Here is a 10,245-nt window from a genome sequence, read left to right as displayed (position 1 = left end):
AAATGAGATATAAATATAGGTTCAGTTTTGCATTCTTATAGAAAACAAGGTTCAGTTTTGCATTCTTATAGAAAAACAGAATTGAGCTGTGCATCGTCTTGAAAAAACAAACATAACTTGGGCTACTGATGTTATAGACAAGCTAGGTTGGGAGGCCCAGAGGCCGCTTGATACCTGTTGTATCCAAAAAATGTTGAAACATGTCGTGGGCTGCCCATGTTAAACAACAAAACCTAGGCCATGGATCTGGTGGGCCTCGGACTGTCAGCCTCTTGACGAACAGTTGTCTCCCGATTCATCTTGTTTTGCCGACCATGTTGGGAATGACAAACGGCGGCGCCACGGCGAGAGCACCAAGGCGGAGGACACTGTCGAGACCTCGGACCGAACAAACTGGAGCATGGGAAGACATAGGCGGAGGGGAGTACGAGGGTTGACTTGTTCGGGTGCAGGGTTGGCCGGTGGAGCTGCCGCCGCTGGACAATGTGTGGGAGTAGAGGGATGGCCAGCCGCTGTATAGGAAGAGGATGAAAGATTGAACAAAATAAAAAAATACAAATGGATAGGTGGCTGGTCCCATATGTTTGTGTACAAGACCTGCTGGGTCCACCTGGGAAGGGGAATCTGTTGGGAGGAAGGAGATTCAAAGCACGACAGCCGAGTGAACTAGCTTTTTTTAAAACGGACAAGTGAACTAGTTACATACATAAGCAAATAGCCACTAAAAAGCAAGCAGGTTAATGCGTTCTTAAAAGAAATATTTCAGACAAAGCAGATAATTTCAACACATAGGCTAATGCATGAAACACTCAGATGATAACGGTGCTTATAAACAGATAAAGTACAACATATAGACCTTCCTGGCATGCTTGATCATGATGCTGCGACTGCCCGTGTACTGTGGTTACGGGAAGCAGAAACACCCTCATGTCCAAGATCCGCCTGTACATGTCATAGCATGCGTATGCATCCTTGGCCGCGTAGGTTATGTAGGCTAGATTTAGAGGTACCTCCCATGTGTTCAGGTCCTTGGTATCGTTGTCTTCTTTCATATTGGCGTATCAGGGGTCGATGATGGTCTCGGCGAGGTCAACCATGGAGTCCTTCTCCTTCCTGTTGTCAATGATCTTGTATTGCTTCTGGATGTCGACAAGCTTGTTGCACCAAATGGCCGAATCATCATGTTCTTCCTTCTCTCCAACATAGCGAAGGTGCAGTCAGCGCTGCCAATGAAACGGGCGAATGCTCCAGAACCTCTGATGGCCCTACAATAGTGGTAGATGAGAACCTCGTCCCGCACACATACCTGGGCGATGGCGATCCTCTGGTCCCTGTCAGGAGATGAATGCATGGGCACAAGGTCTAGTCCTGCGACCTTGTGCTTTCTCATCCTGTAGGTACTGCTTGAACTCGGCGAGGAAGAGCTTCACCGAGTCTGGATCGTTGGTGTACATCACATGCAACTTGGTGCAGTCATAGGACTAAATGGTGAACTCAAAGGGGAATTCCTTGCTGAAGTCCATATCCAGCAGGCTCACCCCTCAGATCGCCATTGGAGTCTCTTCAAGTGAACGAGTGGGTAGGCGGCGGCAACAGTTTGTTTTTCAGCTCTTGGGGAACTGGATTCAATAGTAAACTGAGTGTGTACAGGCGACAACAGTTACTACCCATCCATCGCCTGCTGCACACCCGGCAGAAGATGCACCCTCAGCGCATTCAAATGCTTCCGTTAAGAAACCTACCCTAGCCACACGTCGGTTCACGAGCGCGTCTGTATTGGTATTGTAATAACAAGAGTTAGTGGTCACTTTACTTAAATTTCATTAGATTTAATAGAAGTTTATACTTAAAACAAGCAATGCATTGGCTCGTTCTATCAGTGCCACAGGATCAACGTGCACAACAATTAGAATTATTCTTCTCAGGACGCACATGATCAGCACATTTGTCGCACTTTCACATAGATAATACTACCAAGTTTGAACTGTTTGTTATGGTTTTTGTCCTCTGCATCATCATGTCGTGTTTCCCAGCTTGCAAGATTCAGAATCAACAAATAATATCCAACTAATAAGTACAACAAAGATGCCTACACATCTCATTGATTCCCAGCTTGCAAGATTCATAACAAACAAATAAGATTCAATTAATAAGTACAACAAATATGCCTACACATCTCATTGATCAGCTTGAAAGATTCAGAACCAACCCATTAGAGCCTTTTGATAAAGTGAATATTGAGATTAAATCCATCTTGTCTAGCCGTGTCATACAACCAAAGAACTTGGCGAATGCTCTTGACCGTCACAACATCTGTAGTTCAGTATTACTGTTTGCACAACACAAATAAGAAGAGCCTGATTACTATAATTGTGGCACTCCTTGAACTCAACCTGCAGCTCCACTCGGATGAGGCCTACCTGGACTTCCATGATTCAATTCATGCGCCTTTTTCTGCAGTTCACCTGAAATGAAGCAAATATTGCATCATTCAGCTAGCAAGAAGTACTTGCTCTCGTGAGCTGGCAGGTTCTTTAGTAGTTTCACTAAAATTGAGGAACATTAAGGTTGGCTGTCCTGCTCATGTAAGGTGCAACTATAATTTGCTAATCCTTTTGTGCAGTTCCACTAAAATAAAGTGCCATTGTGGTGACTGTGACGGCTCATCTTGCAAAGGCTAATAAAATGTTGCACGAGATTACCAGCAGAATTTGACGGAGATTTTGGAAACTCTAATCACTATTTTGTGCAGTTCCACCAAAATTGGGAGATGTTGCCCACGTGACATTTTAGTTGAATTGCACAAGACACTCATTCCAAAAAAAGAGTGTTTTGTGTAGTTCACCAAAAGGTCACAATAGCAACAAGGTGAAATGGATATCCCAATATACAAACATACACGAAATGAAAAGAAGCATCTTAATTATGTTCATGGCAATCACGCAAGGATAGTAGAAATTTTAAAACGTCAGCAATGCTTCATGTTACCGGAAGCATTACGATCAACAATGACATTCATCAAATATGGGATTACTTTAATGGTGGCATTGCTTGTTTACCAGATATAGTAAATCAACAGCAGCTAAAGAGTTGGTTTAAGGGCATGGGACCGTGGGGACACCAGGACACTCAGCAACGTTAAGGAGCAACTTACTTATCATACTGGGGAAAACAGCAGGAGTACCATTTGTAACACAGTTTAATCGCATCATATCACAGGAGGCATTAGATTAACAATAACACTGGTTAGACATGTCCCTAAGGTAACAGCGTGCTCGCTTCATTTTACATGCGCCCTTACATTGACAACATCAAAAGGTTGGTATAAGGACATTCGACAGTGGACGCATCAGCACAATGTACCTACAAGGAGGCATAAAGTGGTGATGCCGAGTTTGTTCATGCTCTGTGAGGGCAGCAAATCTAATCCTGGAGACCTTTTACTATGTGAGGGCAGCAAATCTAATCCTGGAGACCTTTTACTATGTGAGGGCAGAAAATCTAATCCTGGAGACCTTTTACTATGTGAGGGCAGCAAATCTAATCCTGGAGACCTTTTACTATGTGAGGGCAGCAATTTAATCCTGGAGACCTTTTACTATGTGAGGGCAACAAATCTAATCCTGGACATACTCTGTTGACTTGTCCACCAGCCGCCACTTTCTATCATTTTTTGAACCAATAATAGATTTGTTCCTTATCCAGTTTGTACTGCATTTTCCCATTATTTCCCTTTTCAACCAAGAGACCGGTTGGGTATCCGGTCTCTACTACTTTTACCATACTATTTCCTCTTTGAATCAAGTCCTATATTCATGGTACAACTTTCCCCCCTTTCTTCGTTGTCTGAACCAAGTCCTAGATCCGAATGCATGAAGTATATTTACCTCTAATAATACTAAAAATTTAGGTGGCTTTGGAAGAGTTGATGGGAGTAGAAAAAGATGCACATGTAGACACGTGGGGAGCTGGGGCAGTAGAGCAAGGCCGCTTTCAAAGAACTTATACCTAAGGGTCGTCGGGATGTCGGTGGCGGCAGGTCGGATCTGTGCACAATATAACAGGGAGGAAGAAGGGTCGGAGGACCTCCCGAGCTGGCGCTGTGTCGGAGAGAACGACACGTGCAGAGGATCGGGCCCCTCCGGCAGCTGTGGGTTTCCTCCCTCGCCGATGATAACCGCGTGAATGATGCACCTAGTCCTCTACACACACCAGCCGATGGGATCCGGCTGGATCTATGACCAACGGTGAGTAGAGAGAAAATGTCGCTACCGCTGTCTTGTTTATATCTGGAGAGGATGAGGGAATGAAGAGAGCAACCCTAGTAAAGCAAGCGCTCAGGCCCCGGCGTACATATATAGTGGAGTGATTATCTTTTTCTCTCCACAACAAGCCTTATCAATTTGTGTACGTGGCATTAAAGAAAAGAAAGTCTCTATTTAAGGTGAGTAACTGTATGACTCCTACTTACAACTACTACTACCTCCGTCCTGGTGTAAAGGTCACCTTTGTAGTTCGTGCAAATTTTTAACCAAATATTTAGGTAACAAAATGTTAATGCATGTTAACAAAAATTATATCGTTGGATTCGTATTTTAGCATAGTTTTCAATGATATAATTTTTGGTAACATGCATGAACGTTTTGTTAGTTCAATCTATAGTCAAAATTTACCACAATATACAATGGGGACCAATAAACTAGGACGGAGGTAGTAGTAGTAGTATTGTTCATGTGTGCTCCCCGGTCCTCCATTCATTGAACAACCCCATGGGTGAATAAACATACAGTACTAGTATTTATATAGAACGAACAAGCTCGAACTATTTTCGCGTAGTTAAAAGTTGGGGGCGGGGCTTTTCCCGGGCAGTACACGTGGCAGTTTTCATGTAGGCGGTTTGATAGAGAGGCGAGGAGGGTGAGGGAGTAGCGGATTCAACTTACTTACTGCTGGAAAGGTCGGGTTGTGCGATTTGATGGCGCGTTACTACTGGAAAAGACTTGTGATATGACGACTTACTATAGTCATGAATTACTGGCGGTACGACCGGGGTGATGCTCCCCTTCCGTTCCGCACTCTAATCTGGTGCATCACACATCGACCCGGATGCTGGCTCTCCCACATGTCATCAAAGTACGTAGGAGGAGTGCGAACCATGGTAGAGGAGTGCGAACCATGGCAGCCGGGTGAATCACTAATAGAAAACAATGTGCTGATATGGCCAAAAAAGTGTCCTACGGTCCAGACTGTAGCATGTACAGTACTACTCCTCTTTGTTTGGATCCCTGAGTTAGAGCTAGTTTGGGTTGAAATAGCCTCTAATTATCCAAACAGGAGGGGTTAGTTTGAGCTAGTTTGCTCTAACCCAGCTAAAAAAACTAGCCCGACGGAGAGGTTCTAATTGGGTTAGTTCTCCTTTGGCCCACTAAAAGGGAACTAAAAAATCTCCCCTGCTCGCACCAGATCGCTCCCTCCCCCCCTCGCACGACTCCTCCCTATTCCCCATCGGGCCGCCCGCCCAAGAACCGCTCCGCTGCTCGCCCTCTCTCTCCTCAGGCCGCCCTCTCCCTCCGGCCTCTGTCGCCCTCCTCCGGCCGCCCTCTCCCTCCGGCCTTCGAAGCTCGCCCCGCTCCTCCTTCACCGGTCATTTTTCTCTCTCTATCATGCGCGGTGGCGCATCTACAAGGGAGGTCGCGAGAGGGGTGAGTTTGTTCGTTCCTTCTCTGTCTCACAGCCATATCATTGATCTTGCTTGCTCTAGCGCTAATTCTGATTTGGAAAAGTAGATCCTGATTAAACTTGGTATAGATTTGTGGTGCACGCATGTAATTGTTTGATGCTGCTTGAGGAGGTAATAAATCTTTGATTTAGTTCACCTTTCTAGGTATTTTAGTTTCAGGCTTGCATTATTTCTAGAGGCCCAAAGAATCAGTTCACCTTTCTAGGTATTTTAGTTCCAGGCTTGCATTATTTCTAGAGGCCCAAAGATTCAGTTCACCTTTCTAGGTATTTCAGTTTCAGGCTTGCATTATTTCTAGAGGCCCAAAGATTCAGTTCACCTTTCTAGGTATTTCAGTTTCAGGCTTGCATTATTTCTATAGGCCCAAAGATTCGGTCCGTAGTCGTTGGCAAGTGGCCCTGCTACCCATGTCGGTGTCGAACTCAACTCGCAAGCGTCGGCGTTATAGTGGTTCCTGTGGCTTGGGCTCTATAGAGCCTTCCTCCAGAGCGACGATGACGAGCTCCTCCCTGGGTGAGGGGCTCCGGGCTCCCTCCCTATCGTGAATGACTTCTATGATGAGTTAGCTCATGCTTTGTTTCATGGAGTGTATTTTTTTGTGAAGCTTGATTGAGGACTTGTATGTTTAAGTGGGATATCCCAATTGTATGGAGAAAGTAAATTTTATCATGTTTTGCATGCTTGATTTGTAAAGATGGTTCATTTATGTCAATTTTGAGCGGGAGGAGGCCACACAAGAGCTGGCCACACCAAATACGACAGGAAATAGGGTCCAAAGTAGTCAAATGATTGAGAAAGAACATTTATTGTCAATCTAACCCTTCCATCCATACACCTCTTTGGTTTAGAGTTAGTTCAAGGTTAGAATCTAACTCTAACCTCTAAATGAGTTAGAGTTCTCCTCGTCTCGGTTCATCGCCATCATACTTTCCCCATTTCTGTGTTTTCAGTATCCTGCGAATCAAAGAGGCCCTTAGACTGGTTTAGGTCCGGTAGTTTTTTATAAACGTGTTATGTCCAAAATTTAATGAACGTGCTCCGGTTTCTACAAAATAATCCGGTTTCATGTAGTAATTCATTTATTTATTTATCCTTTTGCAGGGGGTTTGCATGTAATTCGTGAAGTCTGAAATGTAAAGTACCCCGGCATATGCTCCGAGTCGTGCATGCACTACAACCCAGATGCTCTATGTCCCACATGTCGGCGAAAGGGATCATGTAGAAATAGCCTAGGAGTACATATAGGAGGATAAATGCGTGAAAAAAATATGTACAGTGAAGCATAGCTACGGTTCGAAAAGGAGACCTAAAGTGATGACAGGTATAGGTCGCACTCACCCAACTAGTGGTAGTACTAGACATACGCCTATTTTTTCCCTAAAAAGGTGGTATGAGTGCTCAGTACTCCTATTCTATCAACGCGAGTCCCATTTGACAAGAGCATCCGTGCTACAGCTAGCTCTTCTCCCTCATTTCTCTCTTCTAATTCTAAACTCAGCCGACGCCCGGTGGGCGGGGAGGGGATTTGCTGATGGTCGGTTTGCTCAATTGCGGCCCACCTCATAGTGAAAATGTTACGATTGGAATAAAAATGCCATATACTCCTATACTAATAAAACATTAAGGCCACGAGGTGAAGCAGTGCTGGTTACACGAGGCAAGAAGAAGAGATGCATCCATCAACGACGTCCACCTCCTCGACTCAGGGCGCCGGCCCACCGAACGGCGGATAAGTAGCAATGGCTTTCGTGCCCAGATCGACGTGCTTCTGAACAATGGCATGCAAAGATTACAGCCACTGGAAGAAGTTCAACGTCTTTCTGTCCTTGCTGGCCATGTAGTGGCCTATGTAGATGATTTCCTCATAGACATGGATGTGCAGGTCGACGGTTTGTTGCATGGTGAGGCGCTGTGCGGCGAGCGCGACCTCGAGGTGCACATTCTTCATCGCGACCTCCGGCACCTGCAGGGCCACCAGGGCTTGAAAGAGTTCATCACCATTGAGGCCGATGAGGGTGGCAGGCAATGAGGAGCCTGGGCGCGCGGGCTGGAGCAGTACGACAAGGTCATCCGCACGCTTCTTGACGGTGGTGAACTTGCGGATGGAGTTGACCATCATGTCGTCCATGCGAGAGGTGAAGCCAGCATCGGCGAGGGCTACAACGCTGGCAGTCGTCAGCACCGTTTGGAAACGCTGCGTGGTGCAGGGCTGCAGGCCGGCGCCTTGGATGATTTGGCACAGCTAACTGTCGCTCACGTCCATCGCCTCCATAGGTGCTTCTGGCTTCTGGTCACTTGGTCTTGGATTGGAGTGAGCATTGTTGCGCAGAGACTAGGAGTAGATGGATTGGAGTGGTGGGGCGCATTTATATGAGAATCCAAATTCTGTTGCATTCACATCGTGCTGGCTCTATTCTGCTTCTCCAATCAATTCCCTCTGCATGCAATTGAGGATGCATCATTGACCGTTCATAGTCTCGAGAACCGCTACCCTCTCCGACCTTGGCATTCAGGGGGTGTTTGTTTCCAGGGACTTTTTTGTGTAGGGACTAGAAAAAGTCTCTCTTAAAGACTTTTTAACCAAATGGGAGGGACTACTAGGGACTAAAAGTTGCTTTTTGGGGACTAAATGAAGAAGACTCTCAAGGAGAGTCTTTTTTGGGACTTTTCCAACAATGTCCCTCCCTACACCCGATGCCCCGCCACCCCATGGTGTTGTTTGGTTGTTATTTTTCTGTATACTAGGGGTAACATGGTCTTTTACATGCCATTTCATAACCTCTAGGAAGGGACTAGGACTTTTTAGTCCCTGGAAACAAATAGGGAGGGACTTTTTAGTTAGGACTAGAAAAAGTCCTTGCACTTATGAACCAAACATGGCCTCAAGCACCTATGGAGGCGACCGCCGCTCGCGTCTATCGCGTGTCAGGAGACGTTCCCGTCGACGACGAGGTGCCTATTGTGCACCATGATCAAGGCGGAGAGGAAAACGAGAGAACTACATATTTATTTACAGTGTATATTTACTCATTTTGCTCCATACGTACTCCGTCTCGGTGTAGTCTAGTCACTTGTTGAAATCTCTAGAAAGGCAAATACTCCTTTCTGGTTTATAGGGCTATACTAGCAAGTAATAGTGGGCTCACATAGCAATTTTGTCTCATGCAAGAGCCTGGCTATATGCGTGCTCCAAGGTTCAAAACTGCCACATTCGGGTCGCACTTGGCTCTTTGCCTCTTCGAGAAGATGAACAATGATGTTACTACTACTGCTTCTACAGTATCGAATCCACTGCTGCTTGACCTTCCACCACGTGTGGGAGGGATAGCTTGTTGTAGTACTACTATAAGTAAAAGCATGTCCTCGTCTGTGAATCACCGCGCGCATGGGCAAGGGAGAAGGCGTGTAGTAGTGAAATCAAGCTTCTCCTCGTTGTACGAGTTGACGCGACACGTCATAGCACTAGCCCCACATGGTTGCCTCAAAACTTGGCTGAAAGACCCACAGTGTAAAATACTCCATTTGCTGCAACCTCTAACATTTACCCCACCACAAATTATAATATATATTCCTGTCTTGACCAGATGAGCGTGCAAACTACAATCACCAGGATGACAGGTAGGGCTAGAAGATTATTTTAATAAAAAATCATGGAGCTGACCCCAACGATTTTAAGCTTACATGCACGGTACATGCTATCCTAGACTACTCTACACATGAAACTGCCACACGAGCGTCTGGGCTGCGCTTGTCACTTCGCGTCTTCGGGAAGTTGAACAATGATGGAGTACTACTGCAGTGGAGGAGTACTACAGTATGCTTCTGGCCATCTGACACCGATTGAGCTGCTGCATGTCCACCGCGTGCGGGAGGGAGAGCGTGTAGCGAATGAAAGCTTCTCCTAGTCCTTCCAGCCACCATGCTCATGGGCGAGGGAGGGACGTAGCTTCATTGACTTACTGCTCCTGCCTTTGCGTGTATGATAGGTGGGCCCAACAGGAGGGTGGCCCACCTGTCATGCAGCCAAAGGCAGGTGCGGTTAAGGCGAGAGGGCTTTGTAGTAATCAAACTTCTCGGTCTTGTACGAGTTGACGCGACACATCAAAGCACTGCACTTGATATATTTCAATAATTTGCGTTTAACGATGCATTAATTAGAACGCATGCATGCATGCCGTGACTCTCCTTTTGATACTTGCATGTGTTGATTTAATGCACCTTGAAGTAGTATGAATATGTGGCGGTAAAGCTTTGTAATGCCCCGGCCCTAATAAAGCGAGAGATGGTTGTGCACGAGGAGGGCGAGATCATGCAGACGGAACAAGACCGGACGATGGAGCTCTCTATGGTCTCGATGGACCTCACCTTGCTCCACTGCCCCTTGTGCCTCCGCCCCTTGAAGCCTCCAGTGTATGGGGTTTGAATACACCTCGTCTGTTCAGTTGATCGAGCAAGGTGCAGGTTTCTTGATTGATGTGATGTTCGATTGATTTGTGTAGTGCAAG

The sequence above is a fragment of the Triticum dicoccoides genome, chromosome 3B, assembly GCF_002162155.2.
Source record: "Triticum dicoccoides isolate Atlit2015 ecotype Zavitan chromosome 3B, WEW_v2.0, whole genome shotgun sequence".
NCBI lineage: Eukaryota > Viridiplantae > Streptophyta > Magnoliopsida > Poales > Poaceae > Triticum > Triticum dicoccoides.
The sequence above is the reverse complement of the archived record's forward strand: the minus strand, read 5'-3'. Positions refer to the sequence as shown.